This window comes from Balaenoptera physalus (genome assembly GCF_965194825.1).
Source record: "Balaenoptera physalus genome assembly, chromosome: X".
Taxonomy (NCBI): Eukaryota; Metazoa; Chordata; class Mammalia; order Artiodactyla; family Balaenopteridae; genus Balaenoptera; species Balaenoptera physalus.
In genome coordinates this window covers 41,179,564-41,197,897 of record NC_138903.1, presented here as the reverse complement: position 1 = coordinate 41,197,897, position 18,334 = coordinate 41,179,564, and the positions used below count along the sequence as shown (strand labels likewise).

Here is an 18,334-nt window from a genome sequence, read left to right as displayed (position 1 = left end):
AATAGTTTTTAAGATACAATTTGGTTACTGCAGTCTATCCTTTTAGGTTTTGTTGGTATACGAGAATGAGAAATGGATGGAGATAGAGGGATTTATATGGACATTTGATTTAAGAATTGTCTCAGGCCTTTGCATGACCCTTAATCCAAATTGAGGGTGTCTTCTGTTTTTTATATCTTTTGGTTTTGGCCAGGTATTATAAGTATTGTCTCTCTTAGGTAGAATCACTGTTTCCAGTTCATTCTGAAATACTATAAATGCTTATTCTATAAAATTTAGAGACTGAATGTTTTCCAATCTCATCTAAGTTTAGAACTTTGGAAATAGGTTAGTAAACAGCATGACTCTTTTCATTTTGACATATAAGCACCCCACCCCCATGACTTTAATCCTTTTTAAAAAATTCACATTAGTGATGTTTGAAATAGCTTTCCTAAAATGAAACTTCAGAAGGGAATGGAACATGGTGTCTTGGGTTTTTTAGAGCTTCTCAGCAGAGAGCATTGGAAAACCGAGGAACATAGATGGCAGGAATGTTTTATAAGGAGGCCATTGATTGGACCAGGAAATGCTGCAAATAAATAAAATTGGAGAGCAGAAGCCAAACCATACTGGAGCTGGCAGACTCTTAGCTGTTCGGTTTTAACTTGAAAAGAAACTTAGATTTTTAGCTTTGACATAAAAAAAGGGAATCTAGAATAGCTATCCTTTCCTTTGAGCAGTAAAGATCAATGAGGTGTTGAAGCAGCATCAGAGTCATGAAAACAAAGTGGAATTCATTTGTTCACTCCTTCAAAGTTGCTCTCTGGATCTGATGTGCTTTTCAAGTGTGCAGGAGGATGTGAAGTCTTTAATGTTGGTCACCACTAAAGAGGATGGGTTGCCTCGGACTGTTGAGATGATGTGGCCCAAAGTAAGGGCTTGAGAAATGTGCTGAATGACTGCGAATTCATAAAACCTTACCTTAAAATTCTGGAACGATAACGAAGCTTATATCCTGAAACAAGACATTTCAAGAAAAGAAAGCAAACATTGTTTTATGCAGGGAGTCAAATCATAGAATCTGTTATACAAAGAGATGATGCCCGTTACAGCTATAAAATAAGCTCAAGAAACATTTATATCAGGTGATGGATGGTAGCTATGTGAAGAGAGATGGCTCTGATCGCTGAAGAAAATAGGGTGCCATCTAGTGGAATCATTTCACTAGTGGAATCAAATCATATGTATTTCCCTAAACACTTTTAGAAGATTTAGGTTCTTCTTTTGTTTCCAATTATATAACTTTTTAAACAATTGAAGTATAGTTGATTTACAATGTTTCATTAACATTGTATACAGTTTTAGGTATACAGCAAAGTGATTCAGATATATATATATTCAGGTTACTTTCCATTATAGATTATTACAAGTCTTGATATATTGTTCCTTTGTTATATAGTAAATCCTTGTTGCTTAGATTCTTAATAAAACATGTAACAATGGTTTTTCTGTCTCAAAGAAGTGTTTTTTTAAACTTTTTCTTTTGAACTAATTTTACATTTGCAGAAGAGTGGCAAAAACAGTACAGAGAGGTCCCATATCCCCATCACCCATTACTCAGTCTTCCACGAACAGTTATCAAGACTGGGAAATGAGGGCTTCCCTGGTGGCACAGTGGTTAAGAATCCGCCTGCCAATGCAGGGGACACGGGTTCGAGCCCTGGTCCGGGAAGATCCCACATGCCGCGGAGTAACTAAGCCCGTGCGCCACAACTACTGAAGCCTGTGTGCCTAGAGCCCATGCTCCGCAACAAGAGAAGCCACCACAGTGAGAAGCCCGTGCACCCCAACGAAGAGTAGCCCCCGCTCACTGCAACTAGAGAAAGCCCGTGCGCAGCAATGAAGACCCAATGCAGCCAAAAATTAAAAAAAAATTTTTTTTTAATTATTAAAAAAAGACTGGGAAATGAACATTGGTACAAAACTTCTAAACTAAACTCCAGGCTTTTCTTCACATTTCACCAATTTTTTCCATTTATGTCCTTCTTCTGTTCCAGGATCCCATCCAGGATCCCACAGTGCTTTTAGTCATCATGTCTCCTTTATAGTCTCTAATGTGAGATGGTTCCTCAGTTCAAAGAGGATTTATGAAAAATATTTCTCTAGGGATTGTGGCTGTTGTAAAATGCATTTGATTATGTTGGAGATAAACAATTAAAAGGTAGTTATAAAATAAGAATTTTCATCTAGAAATATTTATACTGCTTATACATTTCATTACTCCCCAAAATCTTTTTTTCTTAACTTTTTGGTTTATATTGGAGTATAGTTGATTAACAATGTTGTGTTAGTTTCAGGTGTACAACAAAGTGATTCAGTTGTACATCTGCATGCATCTGTTCTTTTTCAAATTCTTTTCCCAATTAGGTTGTTACAGAATATTGAGCAGAGTTCCTTCCCAGAATCTTTTAAAATAGCTTTTTTTTTTGTTTTTTGTATTTGCAAAGTGCTTTATAAGTTTTACTTGTTCTGAAAAGTAGCGAGAGGCAGGAACTAATCTTTTACAATTTTCTCATTTTATTTAAAAGGAAATTGAGCCATAGGGGAGTTCCATATTTTGCCTTGATTGGAACAGCAGTCTCATGCACACTGGCAGGTAGAAAAAAGGACGACAAATTACGCAGCAATTGAAAAGTAAATCTCAGTTTCCCAACAATTTTATTATGACACTAACTGAAATTTTAAAATGAAAGACAAATCTTCTGAAATTACACTGTCTAATAAATCGTGTTTTATTCTTTAAACGTTGATATCTTAAATACTTTCAGATGCTCTCAAAATATTTGTCACATTTGGACATCATATATATTTATCTTTCTTTTTTTAAGTAGTAGTTTGAGCTATCTATTTCAAGAGTTCTAAACTAACTTTTTGCTGCTTTGTATATTGAAACAAATATTCTATTACAAGTTATTTTTAAAAATACAAGTAATTTTTGATCCTAAAACAACATCAGGGTTTTTTATGCCCCAAAGTAATATAATGGTTTGAAGAATCATGATTAAATTTAGAAGATGCTGTATATGAAAGATGAGAATAACAAATTGAGGAGACACAGTCTGAGGCTCATTTTACTGGTTTATGGCTTCATTACCCAGAATATTGCCTTTTGCACTGTGTGAGCATCCCCTTGAATATAATGACTGACGTGAGCTGTGGTGGACCTGAAAGCAGCAGAAAGGCCTGGAATTTCCATAGAGGCTATAACATTTTCCTTTACTGCTATTTCACATTCACCTTTCCCAAATCAACTCCCAATTTGGTGATGCTACATGAAACGAAACTGCCTTCCAAACAAAGAGAAATGATGCGGCCAGGGCCTCCTTCGGCCAACAGAATCACCTTACTTGGAAAATTCATCATTGGGTTGACGTGGTCGTGAGGGAAGGAGGGATGTGCTATGGTTCCAAGATGCCGAAAGGTCTTTTGAGAAGTGGTCCACCCCTAAAGTAGCCAAGCTGCAGAGGCTGTGGGGCTTCGGGAAGCCAGAATGTCTGCTTTCCCATAATGCGTCTCTTGACTGAGAGATGCAAATGTGATGCTTTTCCATGAATTGTGTAACTGGGCCTTCTACATTTGTTTTCTTTGTACATCTTAATTTCTGTCTTTACCTGTGTACTTTGATAAAGTTATTTGAGGGTTAAAACAAACGCAAATCAGAATTGCTGGCCTTTACGGCAACCTAGGGAAGTAGATAAATCAGTCTTTCAGGTTTCTCAACTATTAGGAACCCTCTGCCTTTTTCGCCTTTCACTTCCTAGACCCCAGGCAACCCAGCTGGGCCACTGGGGAAGGGCAGAGGGGGAGGAGAGTCCGTTTAAATTTCCTCTCGCAAATCAATCAATGTGATAAACCATATTAATAAATTAAAGGAGAAAAACCATATGATCATCTCAGTAGATGCAGAAAAAGCTTTTGACAAAATTCAACACCGATTTATGATAAAAACGCTCCAGAAAGTAGGCACAGAGGGAACTTACCTCAACATAATAAAGGCCATATATGACAAACCCACAACCAACATCGTTCTCAATGGTGAAACACTGAAACCATTTCCTCTAAGATCAGGAACAAGACAAGGTTGTCCACTCTCACCACTATTATTCAACATAGTTTTCAAAGTTTTAGCCACGGCCATCAGAGAAGAAAAAGAAGTAAAAGAAATCCAAATCGGAAAAGAAGAAGTAAAGCTGTCACAGTTTGCAGATGACATGATACTATACATAGAGAATCCTAAAGATGCTACCAGAAAACTACTAGAGCTAATCAATGAATTTGGTAAAGTAGCAGGATACAAAATTAATGCACAGAAATCTCTTGCATTCCTATACACTAATGATGAAAAATCTGAAAGAGAAATTAAGGAGACACTCACATTTACCACTGCAACAAAAAGAATAAAATACCTAGGAATAAACCTACCTAAGGAAACAAAAGACCTGTATGCAGAAAACTATAAGACACTGATGAAGGAAATTAAAGATGATACAAACAGATGGAGAGGTATGCCATGTTCTTGGATTGGAAGAATCAACATTGTGAAAATGACTATACTACCCAAAGCAATCTACAGATTCAATGCAATCCCTATCAAACTACCACTGGCATTTTTCACAGAACTAGAACAAAAAATGTCACAATTTGTATGGAAACACAAGAGACCCCGAACAGCCTAAGCAATCTTGAGAAAGAAAAACGGAGCTGGAGGAATCAGGCTCCCTGACTTCAGACTATACTACAAAGCTACAGTAATAAAGACAGTATGGTACTGGCACAAAAACAGAAATATGGATCAATGGAACAGGACAGAAAGCCCAGAGATAAACCCACACACATATGGTCACCTTATTTTTGATAAAGGAGGCAAGAATATACAATGTAGAAAAGACAGCCTCTTCAATAAGTGGTGCTGGGAAAACTGGACAGCTACATGTAAAAGAATGAAATTAGAATGCTCCCTAACACCCTACACAAAAATAAACTCAAAATGGATTAAAGACCTAAATGTAAGGCCAGACACCATCAAACTTTTAGAGAAAAACATAGGCAGAACACTCTATGACATAAATCACAGCAAGATCCTTTTTGACCCACCTCCTAGAGAAATGGAAATAAAAACACAAATAAACAAATGGGACCTAATGAAACTTAAGAACTTTTGCACAACAAAGGAAGCCATAAACAAGACTAAAAGACAACCCTCAGAATGGGAGAAAATATTTGCAAATGGAGCAACTGGCAAAGGATTAGTCTCCAAAATTTACAAGCAGCTCATGCAGCTCAATAACAAAAAAACAAACAACCCAATCCAAAAATGGGCAGAAGACCTAAATAGACATTTCTCCAAAGAAGATATAGAGATTGCCAACAAACACATGAAAGGATGCTCAACATCATTAGAGAAATGCAAATCAAAACTACAATGAGGTATCACCTCACACCAGTCAGAATGGCCATCATCAAAAAATCTACAAACAGTAAATGCTGGAGAGGGTGTGGAGAAAAGGGAACCCTTTTGCACTTTTGGTAGGAATGTAAATGGATACAGCCACTGTGGAGAACAGTATGGAGGTTCCTTAAAAAACTAAAAATAGAACTACCATATGACCCAGCAATCCCACTACTGGGCATATACCCTGAGAAAACCATAATTCCAAAAGAATCATGTACCACAATGTTCATTGCAACTCTATTTACAGTAGCCAGGACATGGAAGCAACCTAAGTGTCCACCAACAGATGAATGGATAAAGAAGATGGGGCACATATATACAATGGAATATTACTCAACCATAAAAAGAAATGAAATTGAGTTATTTGTAGTGAGGTGGATGGACCTAGAGACTGTCATACAGAGTGAAGTAAGTCAGAAAGAGAAAAACAAATACCGTATACTAACACATATATATGGAATCTAAAAAAGGAAAAAAAATGGTTCTGAAGAACCTAGGGGCAGGACAGGAATAAAGACGCAGACATAGAGAATGGACTTGAGGACACGGGGAGGGGGAAGGGTAAGCTGGGACGAAGTGAGAGAGTGGCATGGACATATATATACTACCAAATGTAAAATAGATAGCTAGTGGGAAGCAGCCGCATAGCACAGGGAGATCAGCTCGGTGCTTTGTGACCACGTAGAGGGGTGGGATAGGGAGGGTGGGAGGAGATATGGGGATATATGTACATGTATAGCTGATTCACTTTGTTGTAAAGCAGAAACTAACACACCATTGTAAAGCAATTATACTCCAATAAAGATGTTAAAAAAAATTCCTCTCACCTGGTGTCTTCTTTGCTGATAGAAATAAATTAGCATGTCATAATTATTAATATTTTTGTGGCTGTTAGCTATATTATTCCTTTCTGGTAAAACACTTGAAACCTAACCAAAGCCTCAGGATCATAAACACTGAAGGCCAAGGACTTGCCAGTATAGGCTTGTGAACATTCTAGCCAGTGAGCATTTTGCCCCTGCTCAGTTGCTACCCCACATGGGGGCTAGCCCTGCCAGTGTCTTAATCACATGAGAAGCATGCAAAGTAAATCTTAGAAAAACTACTAATTATATTAAGTATGGTCTCCTGGAACACAGGAAGCGAGCATGTTTCCCGCCTATGAACAAACGGAGGCTTTCCAAATGAATCCATTTATACAATGGACTAGATCATATTATGTCTTGTGAATTAAACTTAAGAGCTATGTGAACATACTCTGAAAAATATGAGAGAAATAAAGAATTTACCTGTTCAGCTATCTACGTCTAGGAAATTTTATTTCTTTATGTTCATTCGAGACTGGACCCTTAAATAATTTCTACATTAAGAGGTAATTTTTATGTTAATATTTAGCAAGGTTGTGATTATTTTTCATGAACCTCCACATTTTATTTTGACAACGTGAGTTTATTATCAAGCATTTTTAATAACATTTTGTCTTCCTTTATATATTTCTTATAGTAAGTGGAAAAAATCTTATTGGTTCTTCTTCTTTAATTCTTTTGTAATTAAAAATTTCTTTGTGCTTTTTAGGAGAACCCTTTCAAAATGGTAGAAGTTAGACATTTTGTGCATGGTGTTAAGGTCCAAAGAAACGAGTTGGAGTGAGAAAAGAGGGCTTCATGTTCCGCTTAGAAATAATCGAGAGTTGAAGTTTCACTTTGCAGACACTACATTAGTATGAATGTACTTCTTCCTAACGGATTTTCGTTTGCGGACTCTGAACACAGGTGCTTGTTGACCTTTGGCTACAATAATAGTTCTCCACTTTTAAGAAATGGACTTGTATGATTACAAACCAAAAACACTTCAAGTGGTTATAGAACAGGGCCTTTGTAATGAATGAAATGGTTAAACTGTTCCCTAGCTTGGTCATTGTTATGTGCTTTTGAATCCTTATGTTCTGTGATTGAGGACTCTCTGCTTTTGCAGTCTGTACAGTTCTCAGTGCTTGACAAATGTTGAATATTCTGTAGCTACATTGGGTTCTTAGAGCATGCAGTATTATCAAATTTAAGACCTATGAAAGATTTTGTGCAGTGTTTAATGAATACGAAGGTTTTCTCTGCTTTGGAACTTATGAAAAATCCATTTTTCTTCATGTACTCTAAATACCCCATGCTTTTTAAAACAGACTGTTCTTGGCTATACTTTGTTTTTATGACTTGTCCTCTATTATCGAGAATGTTACAAAATGAGGCCTTTGCTGGTATGTTAACTTGATTATAATTTGTATGTATCACAATAATAGATGTGATTCTTCCATCGTCAATACTAAATGAGAGCACTCTTTTAAGCCTTGGATTTTTTTTTGTTTTTTGTTTTTTGGTCAGCATCTTGCACTTCTAGCTATGGGCTAAGCAAGGGTGTTGACATTAGTATGCGGCACTGGGTCCCCAGTAAGCTATTGACTCAATACTGTGCTCATCTTTTGTGATTATAACAACCACATACTTAGCAAGAGAGTTCCCAGCCTATAAGTAGATTTATTCTATCTTAAGACAGGCCTTAGCTAATATGAGAGAGGTTTCTCGCATCTGGGAGATGGGGTTATGGAAACTTGATTAAAAGAAAAAGGAGATGATGTGGTCTGTCCTGTTTTAGGATGAACAAGGTGTCTAGAAAGTTTTCCTTTAAGCCTGTGTTAACTCATCGTGTTATTTTTAAAACTCTGGTCCCTCTTCTGGAACCACATCTTAAAAGATAAGCATATTTGGTAATAAAATTCCCAGCCTAGAGGGAAGTACTAATAATTGCTGTTTTCAGAAGAGAAGCATAGTGTTTTAGAGTTAGCTAGATCCATCCCTCCCTGCTTTTTTTTTTTTTAAACAGATGGAGAAACTGAGTGCCAAAAGGTTGCAACATCCTTGAAGTTATATAAAGAACTAAAATAGCATATGGCTTATCTAGGAGGTAAAGATGGGAACGGCTTCTGCTTGATTGGCGCCCTCTTGAAGAGAAATACTTTTGCTCAGCTTGGTGAGTATTGACCTTCCGATTACATCACTTACGAATTTTTTTTAAAAATGTTAAACCTGTATTGCAAAAATACATATGTTGCTTTTAAAATGGAAGCTTTCAGCAGCATTTAGATCAATCCATGTGTTACGGTTTAGGCCAAATTAACCAGCCAATTTCAGAGCTGTTTTTTGGAAAGCTTAGGTATACATTCACTCGAAATTTCTGTCAAATCACAGCTTGTAGAAGTTATTTTGAAACGTCCTTTCACTTACTGGTGAAATGAAGGTTGCTTCTCTGAGGAAGAGGTCGTATGCTCCTAATTGGGGCCAGCCATCCTTCCCTGGTGCTCCCTAGGCTGTGCCTGCCTGTCTCCTGCCTCTCGACCATCATGCTCCCTGTCTACTGATGGCATCCTTTCTGGGACCCCTCTGTTCCCAGGTACCTAGGCTCCCTCCTCGAGGGCACAGGGCCTGGGGGTTCAGGGCCAGGTAGAGGACCCCACCAGGCAGCTCTGTCCTCTCATCCACTACTGATGAGTTAAAGCAAGCAGGTCACCTGATGGGAAAGCTTCCCTGGGGTTCCGCTCTGCAGTCAGGGTAGAGAATTCTTGCTGTAATGAGTGATGGACTCGTTTCTTTGGGAAGAAACTCAGAAAGTGACATGGATGATACACACCTCTACTTGGGCTCTGTGTTTGAGGTCAAAGAAGAACATGAGAGGCTTTCTCATACTGTCTCATGGGTCTGCATTTGTTAGAACCGCTGTTGTGTGCCAGGCTCTGAAATAGTATACATTTAATCTTTACTGTGGCACTGTGAGGAAGAGATTATTGGCCTTATTTTAGATATGAGGCCATACATACTTAAGAGAGGCATTCAAATCATTTGCCCCAAATCACATACCTAGTAAACAATAAAAGGTATGCATTATCTTCACTTGTCTGATTTCACCAAACCATACCAAGAAAAAAATAACAAAATGCATGTTCGGTTTGCTATTTCTTTCTTCCCTTCCTTGTATATCACTGTAAATAACAAAATAGTGACTTTTCAGGGCATATATTTGTAGTTTGGCAGAATTTTTGTCTGAGAACGAGATTGTCTATTTATTCCAAAAAACACTTTTTGTGGTCCCACTATATGCCAGACTCTGTACTAGGTGCTCTGGATACAGCAGTGAACATGTATAAAAATAAGTGTTATTTTTGTCAAGTCCTGAGATAAAATGAGAAGTTTTGTGCATATTTCATCTTGTCCTTTCTTCTATCAAGGCATTGAGACACAGAGCCCAAGATCAGTCATTGTCATTTTTCCATTGACTCACAGAATTACTGAACTAACAGGGTACTTCTGAGGTTACTTCACCAGCTCCTGAGGGTCTGAGGGAAATGTGAACTAAACCATTCTATTAACTTTCAAGGAGGGAGATTCCATTAAGCCTTTGTGTTAGTTGCCGCTTTACACTTTTACAGCTTATTGTGATGATGATTAATTATTTGTGCCCAAGCACAGTTGGCAGGTATGAATCTGAATTTTAAGCTGAGTACATTAGACATTTTTAAAAAATCTTAAATTCTATACCTTTAACCAAAATAAGCACCTTTACAGAGTTTTGAAATGATGAGCAGAGAGCCCAGGTGGGTGGTCAGACACCTGTTTGGTACAACTGTGGCCTGAATCCTATCCATTCTGGTGACAGTCTCTGACAGTTACTCCTGCTTTTCTGTCCGAAACTATGTGTTCCGTTTACCTCACTTCACAATGTTGTTTAGAAGACTCTGGAAACATCTCTTTTAGTAGTTTTCTCGGCCACCTCGTAGGTGACTTGACCTTGTTTTTTCTTCCAGAAGGCTCTATATTTCATGTAGAATTGCATACCTATTTGAGTCATTATCATTATGGTTAAAAGAGCCTGACCTCCTGATACAATAGAATTCTCAGTTCATGGGCTACAGACTTGAATCTGTTTTTATTCAACTCTCCCATGTGGTAACTTACTATGTGCAAAGCTTCAGTGATGGCCACTGTCACCTCAAGTCTCAGATTCCACGATTTTGTTTATCCCTTGAAAGTAGAGGGGAAAATCAGAGACCCTTTAAATGCTCCCATCATGAGAGCGCAAGTTGTGGGGGAGACATCTCCCAAAAGAGTAACTTGTCAAACTTTCATAGAAGTTTCCCATTTAAAATGTTAACATTGATCAGACTCTGAGATAAAGCTAGAAGCTTTATCTGTGCGTGTTTCATCGTGCTCTTTCTTCACTAGCAAGCTGTTGAAACAGATTCCTACATTCATTCATTCTCTGCTTGCAGAGCTATCCAGTTTACTCAGCAGAGGGCTCCCGCTCTCTGGAGTATGTCATGCTGGTGATTGGAGCCTGCTTCAGGGCCTTCATGGCTGCGGTGCTACCTCACCAGCAGCATCTGGGTCATGATGCTTGGCTTGAGTCACCTTACAGTGGCTCTTTCATCCTGGTCCAAGAAAGGACTCATGGCTAGAATCATTATTCCTTTCAACGTCCGTCTTTTTGTCTAGCTCCTTAGTGTACTAAATGTGACATTCTTCTCCATTTACCTGTCTAAGATTGTGCTTCAGATGGGGGACAAAAGCACCCTCTGGGTGGCGGACTTAAACAACATGCAATTTCACTTCATCACTGAAAGATCACATATGATCATTCCCCAATTTTCCAAGGCGAAACTTTTCCACTGGAATCACTATGACTGTGGTGCTGATGGTGGTGGTGGGTTATATTTGAGGAAAGAATTTTAAGGCAATATATTTTTTTTGAAAAATATTTATTTATTTATTTATTTATTTGGTTGCGTTGGGTCTTAGTTGTAGCAGGTGGGATCTGCGTTGCGGCATGTGGGATCTTTAGTCGTGGCATGTGAGCTCTTAGTTGTGGCATGTGGGATCTAGTTCCCTGACCAGGGATTGAACCCGGGCCCCCTGCATTGGGAGCATGGAGTCTTAGCCACTGGACCACCAGGGAAGTCTCAAGGCAATATATTGATATTTACACTCCTTGCATTGCCCCTTAGTGGTTTAATACGCATTTCCATTTTAGTTATCTGGGCAATTGTTGAACGTCTGTATTCCCCACTGAAGTTCAATTCCACGATGACAGGAACTGTTGTCACACTGCCTCATATATATATATATTAGCTGTCCAGTCAAAACTTGTTTTTACGTGTAGGGTAAAGAACACTGTGCTGGGACCTTGGAATGTGGGCTCCAGTCCCATTTTTGCCTCAATAAGGTAGGCGACCTTGGGCCAGCTACTACCCATAACTGGACCACAGTCTCCTCATCTGTGAAATAAGGTCATAGACAGGGGGATTCATGAGGTTGCTTTCAGCTTTATGAGTCTCAGTTTGTGAGTCTGACTAAATGGAGGAAGAATTGCAGCCAGTCAGTTGGGTGCCACGACTTTGTTTCCAAACGCAGGATGACTCCATTGAAGTGCCCTGCCTTGGGCTGGGAAGGGCTGGCCCAAGGCCTTCCCCAGGAGCCCAGGCCAGAACCCGAGTCACCTCCTTTGGGACATCTGGGGGCAGTGTTTTCCACACTTTTTCTGTAGCAGCTCAATTCTCTTCAAAATAATAAACGAATTAAAAAGGCTGCTGGTTATGTGTGGGCAGAAGCCATGTCAGCCCTTAACCTGTGCCTGGGTATGTATTTGCTGCCGGTAAGATGGAGGAATCCCAGGAGGTGGTTCAGAGGGCAGTTGCTCTGGTGGGAGGGGGGCGGTGGAGGCACTGTAACATTTCAAATCCTCCGCCCTGGCCAGGTAATAGGGATTCAGATGACTGTAGTAACTACAGAGGTGTGTGACACGTCAGTCTCAGAAGCTAGGAGCCTGAAATTTACCCTATCAACACTCTCCTCTGATCCCCCTGTAAACTCCCCCTTCCCCCTCCCCCTACCACTATCTGATTTACTGCCAAGAAGATTGGAAACCTCTCTGTGACAATCTGGAAAATCCTGGATCAAATGGTCTCTTCTCTAATCCAAGGGGAATCAAACTTGAGAATTCAACAATTACAGCGATTCTCAAGAAAACTACAACCTACCAAAACTCATCTGAGATGAAATCAATAACCTGAGTACTTCTATAATCATTAATAAAACTGAATTCATAGTTAAAAATCTTCTGAATAAGAAATCTCCAGACCCAGGTGGTTCTGCTGGTAAATTCTAACAAACATTTGAGGAAGACATAACACCAATTTTAGACAATATCTTTCAGGAGAGGGAAAAGTTCCCAGTTTATTTTATAAGGCCAGCATCACTCTGATGCCAAAGATGGTAAGAAAAAAAACAACAAAGACAAAACCACAGACCAATATACCTCAAGAACGTAGATTTTAAAAATCATAAAAAATATTAGCAATATTAATTATCAAATTTATATGCATAGAGTTGTTCATAATATTCCCTTATTATCCTTTTAATGTCAGTGGGAACTGTAAGTTATGTTCCCTCTTTCACTCCTGATATTAGTAAGTTGTGTTTTTTCTCTCCTTTTTTTTTTCCTTTGTCAGTCTTGCTACAGGCTTAACAATTGTATTGATATTTTCAAATAACCCGTGTTTGTTTACATTGATTTTCTTTCTTCTCTTTTCTTTCTTTCTTTCTTTTTTTGCTTTCAATTTCATTTATTTCAGCTCTTATCTTTGTTATTTCCTTCCTTGCTTTGGGTATATTTTGCTCTTCATTTTCTAGTTTCTGCATGTAGAAGCTTAGATTGTTGATTAGAGACCTCTCTCTTTTTTCTAATATAAATATTTGTTATAAATTTCCCTATAAGCACCATATTAGCTGTATCACACACATTTTGATATGTTGTATTTTCATTTTGTTCAATTCAACAATTTTTTTCACTTGAGACTTTCCCCTTTGACCCATACATTATTTAGAAGTACAATGTGTTGTATAATTTCCAAGTGTTTGGAAATTTTTATCTTCTCTCTTTGCTGTTGATTTCTAGTTTAATTTCATTACGATCAGAAGACACATTTTGCATTATTTCAATTCTTTGAAATTTGTTAAAGTTTTATACTTCAGGGTATGGTCTATCCTCATGAATGTTTTACGTGTGCTTTAAAAGAATGTGTATTCTGCTTTTGTTGGTTAGAATGTCTTACAAATATGAGATTCAGTTGGTTGGTGGTATTTTCCGTCTACCATTTCCACATATTACTGAGAGAGGAGTGTTGAAGCTTCTGATGATAACTTTAGGTTTACCTGTTTCTCCTTTGAGTTCTGTCAGTTTTGGCTTCATGTATTTTGAAGGTCTGTGGTTAGGTACAAATGCATTTGGCATTTGGAATTGTCACGTCTTCTTGGCAAATTGACCCTTTTATGTAGTGTCCTTCTTTGTCCCTGGCAGTTTTCTTTGTTTTGAAGTCTGTTTTGTCTGTATAAAGCCACTTCAGCTTTCTTTTGAAGTGTTTTCGTGGTATACCTCTTTCTATCCTTTCACTTTTAACCTATCTACCCGATAGTATTATATTTCAAGTGATGTTTTTGTTAGCATATGGTTCATATTGTTTATTCATTCTCGTAGTCTTTGTCTTTTCATTCATATGTTTAGCCCGTTTGAGTTTATAACATAGTTATTGATGTTGGATTTATGCCTATCATTTCATTATTGTTTTCTGTTTGTTCCCTCTATTTTCAGGTGTCTACTTTCTGTATTCTGCCTTCTTTTGAGTTACTTGAATGTTTCTTAGTGTTTTATTTTACTTGATCTCTTGTGTATATTTTTGTATCATTTTTTAGTCCCTGCTCTAGGAATTGAGATGTATATACTTCACTGTCAATTTAGAATCAACAGTTTACCACTTTAAGAGGACTGTAGAAATCTTACCACCATATAGGTCCCTTTATCCTCCCTTCTTTTGTTACTTTCATCTGATCAGTTACATTGGCATACTTTGAAAACCCCATAGGCAATGTTATAATTTTTGCTTTCAACAAAGACCTCAAGAGGAGAAGTGTAGTGTTTTATATTTACCCATATATCTAGCATTTCGCTTGCTCTTTCTTCACCCCTCATGCTCCTTGTGGTATCATTTCCCTTTGAGCTTTCTTTAGCTGTTATCTTAGAGGAAGTCAGCCGCCAATGAATGTTCTTAGTTTTCCTTCAGCTGAAGATATCTGTATTTCACCTTCATTCCTAAAGGGTAGCTTTTTGAATGTATAGATTTATGTCTCTTGAAATTTAGGAAGTTTTCAGCTATTATATTGTTAGATTTTCTTCCTGCACTACATTCTTTCTCCTCTTTCTGGGACTCCCATGACACAAATGGAAGACCTTTTGTTCTTGTCCCCCAAATCCCTGGGGCGCTGTGGTTTTGTTTTTAAATCTTTTTTTCTCTTTGTTTTTGTTTGTTTTCTCTTGGTTTCTCTTTGTTGTTCAGATTGGCTAATTTCTATGGTTTCATCTTTAAGTTCACTGACTTATCTCCATGCTGCATTGAGCCCATCCAGTGAGTTTTTATTTCAGTTATTATATTTTTCCGTTCTAAAATTTCCAACAGTTCTCCTTTATACATTTTCTGTCTTTGCTCAGACTTTGTATTCCTCTGTAGGTTTCAAGATTGCACGATTGGTTGCTGGAGCACTTTTGTCATAGCTGCTTTAAAGTCTTCGTCAGATAGTTCAAACATCTCTGTCATCTCGACATTGGCAACTGTTGATAGTCTTTTCCCATGCTGAGTAATTTTGGATTTTATCCAGCACATTTTGAATATTATGTTATGAAACTCTGCATCTTGTTGAAAGCCCATGAAGAACGTTGCTATTTTTGTTTTAGCAGACAGCTGACTTAGTTAGGTTCTAACCCACCTTCTGTGAGGTGTGGTCCCAATGTCAGTTCAATTTTCCAAGCCTTGGCAGTGCTACTTGGATGTGTCTGATATGTACGCGCCCCAGTGACCCATCTGGGACTTAGGCAATTCAGTTCTCAAAGTCTTCATTAGGCTCTTTAGGATGAGATCCATGCATGTAAAGCTTGCAGGTGAGTCTGAGAGTTCAGAAGTAATTTGTGGGGTCTTTTCCCGAGCTCCTCCCTCTCAGTGATCTTTCCAATACTTTTTAAAACAATTTATTTGATTCAAGTATAGTTGATTTACAATGTTGTGTTAATTTCTGCTGTACAGCAAAGTGATTCAGTTATATATATATATATATATATATATATATATATATATATATATATATATATATACACACATTCTTTTTCATACTTTTTTCCATTATGGTTGATCACAGGATATTGAATATAGTTCCCTGTGCTATACAGTAGGACCTGTTGTTTTCCGATACTTTCCAATTCCACCAGGCTTCTGTTTTTTTGGTCATTTAGCCAGAAAGCTTGGGATTTCATTATTCTGCTCTGCCGCATACTTCCACAGCCGTGCCCACGTCCCCAGTGCCAAGCAGTAGAGAAAAACAGAGAGAAAAAAAATCGTGGGGTTTGGCCCCATCCTCTTGGAACCATAGCTCTGCTGAACCCAGAGGGACGTTCTCCCCCTCCAGAGTTCTGGTCCTGCAGGCTCCTGTTGCTGCAGGCTGCTCTTGCCACTTGGGGGCTGTGGCTTGAGAGAACGGAGAGGAGGCCCCCGCTCTCTGAGTATCAGGAGTTTTCTTTCCTGCTCCCTGGGCCAGAGCTACAGGGCATCTCCTGGCTCTCTCTCTGGCAGTGCCCAATGCCTGCTGGCAATGTGTTGAGTTCAGGCTTGGGGCATACTGGAGGAAAAAGTCATGGTAAACTCACGGGCAGTTTGCTGGTATTTTGAGTTCTGGTCGTTGCTAATCTGCCTGCTACTATTTACTTTTCAGTCCTCAAAGAGCTGCTCCAAGCTGCCTTTCCAGGTTTTATAGTTTGTGTTCACTGGGAAAGACAGGATAGAGCGTGCTCACTCCATCTTACGCAGACCTGGAAGCTCTATGTCTGTTTTTAAGTATGTAGAATAGTATGAATCTAAACAATGGGTACACGAACTGTCTCCTTAGTGTTACTCTTTGCTTGAAAAACCATCTTTACATCTTTGCTTGAAGAACCATCTTTAGGACCCAGATGCTCATTTTAGGAGGAAGGTGGGATTAATACTGCCAATCAGTAGCATTATTTCCATCATCTGATGAAACAAAACTTGCTTCCTTCTCAACTCTACAACTAAAATTAAATGGGGGAGTGTTTTTTCTCATTGACCTATTTATTACAATGAAAGTTCTTTTTCAAACACGAGAGTTATACATACAAGTCAGAGCTTTCTGAAATCCTTTTAGTCCAACTAGAAAAAGACCAGGAAGATAGTGCTTCTGTACATCTGAATCCATCAAGCACCCTCCCTAGTAAATGAAATACTTCTTGAATGAGGAGAGCTTTGTCGTGCAGATTTTTCAGTGCCCTGTTTTAGATTCTGAGTGTTAACTGGGCTAATAATTCCTGGAGAAGCGATTATTGTGCTAACAGTTAAAATAGTTGAGTTAAAAATCTGAGAACAAGCGTCTATGAAAATTGGAAGTGAAGTTGTAAATACCTCCCTCGATAGCTAAATGGTTAAAGGTATTACCAAGGTGGTGAATGATATTCAAAGACCTGTTGTTCAGGAGGGGTAGGGAGCAGGAAGCTCTGTTGGTGTTAGGGGAGAATGGAATGTTTTAGGCAGTGGGGGTTTGTCATTTCCAGGAGCAGGGCTGGCAGCGCGGTGGGAAGGTCTGGCTCCAGCTTGAGCCCACTCACAGGATGTTAGGGGGAAGTGTGACTAAGGTCACGGCCACGCCACGTGGTGGGCCAGCTGGAGCCAGAGCAGGGGCCGCTGTGGCCACACATCCTGAGTTTCCATGGTCTAATGCAGTGGGCTTGAAAGAAAGGGTGGATGCAGGATGCTGGCTGGGCGTGTGGAGCGCGTGGGTTGCTATGTCTTAAGTGAAAGTGGGTGGAGATTACAGCATTTCATCTGCTTTTCCTTTGACACCTTTTAAAGATACAACCCACGGTTTGCAAGGGTTTATGCCTATGTCTGCTAGAGGGATCTGAAACCCTTCAGCATTCTTAGGAGCACAAGGAAAACTTTTATTTGAGTACCATTGACAATGAATACGGAAATTATAAGTAGCTGGAAATTCGAAATGCTCTTCATGTTAAGCAGTTTATTAGGGGGTTATTTTGAAATCCTTCTTATGTAATTTTAAGACGTTTTCACATCTGAAAAGGATACATACATTTCTCGTAACTTTTCTTTGGAAAAGGTCTATTCAGGATGTTTAGCAGGTTGGGTTTCAGAATTTCAGCAGCTTGATGGCGTTGTCATCCAGTTTGACAGATTGAATGTGCACTTTGAGGAAATGGAATGTATTTTTAATCGCTGGAATGTATTGTACCTAAGGAACATGGGAGAGTATATGTCAGGTTTCAGCTGTGATTAATCATTTTGCTGATGATTTTTCAGCTACGTGGCAAGCTTAAACTCGGCCTCTAGTCGAACAATGTCTAGTATTTCCTGATTGTCAAAAAGAAAATGGGTCTTAGAAAATTGGTCTAGAATTCTTATCCTTAGCCCATTAGGATTTGTGGGGGGTCTCACTTGAAAACTAATGTCTTAATTTAGGAAAAAAATCTGTATTAAAAAGTATAAAGTATGAATCTTTTCCCTCCCCCCAACAAATTATTTAAAACTGCTTTGAGGAATGAGGCAAGGGGTTTTCTTTAGATTACCGGGTAGTTTGAACTCAAACCCTTTGAATTCAAGTATCACCATAGAAACTTGGGTGGGAGGCTGGAAGTACCTTGGGCTGTTATTGTTAGGTATCATGGTAAAGA

The 18,334-nt window shown here is 38.7% G+C and overlaps 1 long non-coding RNA gene across 3 annotated transcripts in view; it reads left to right on the top strand.

Annotated features, from left to right (window-relative positions):
- Positions 1–18,334, top strand: part of LOC309652637 — a 153,431-nt gene that overhangs the window by 36,522 nt on the left and 98,575 nt on the right. For 2 of the 3 annotated variants that reach the window (XR_014258828.1, XR_014258829.1), the window contains one exon: positions 8,369–18,334. This exon is cut by the window's right edge and continues 20,617 nt beyond it. This is a non-coding gene — a long non-coding RNA (uncharacterized lncRNA). The other variant, XR_014258830.1, reaches the window with a different exon arrangement.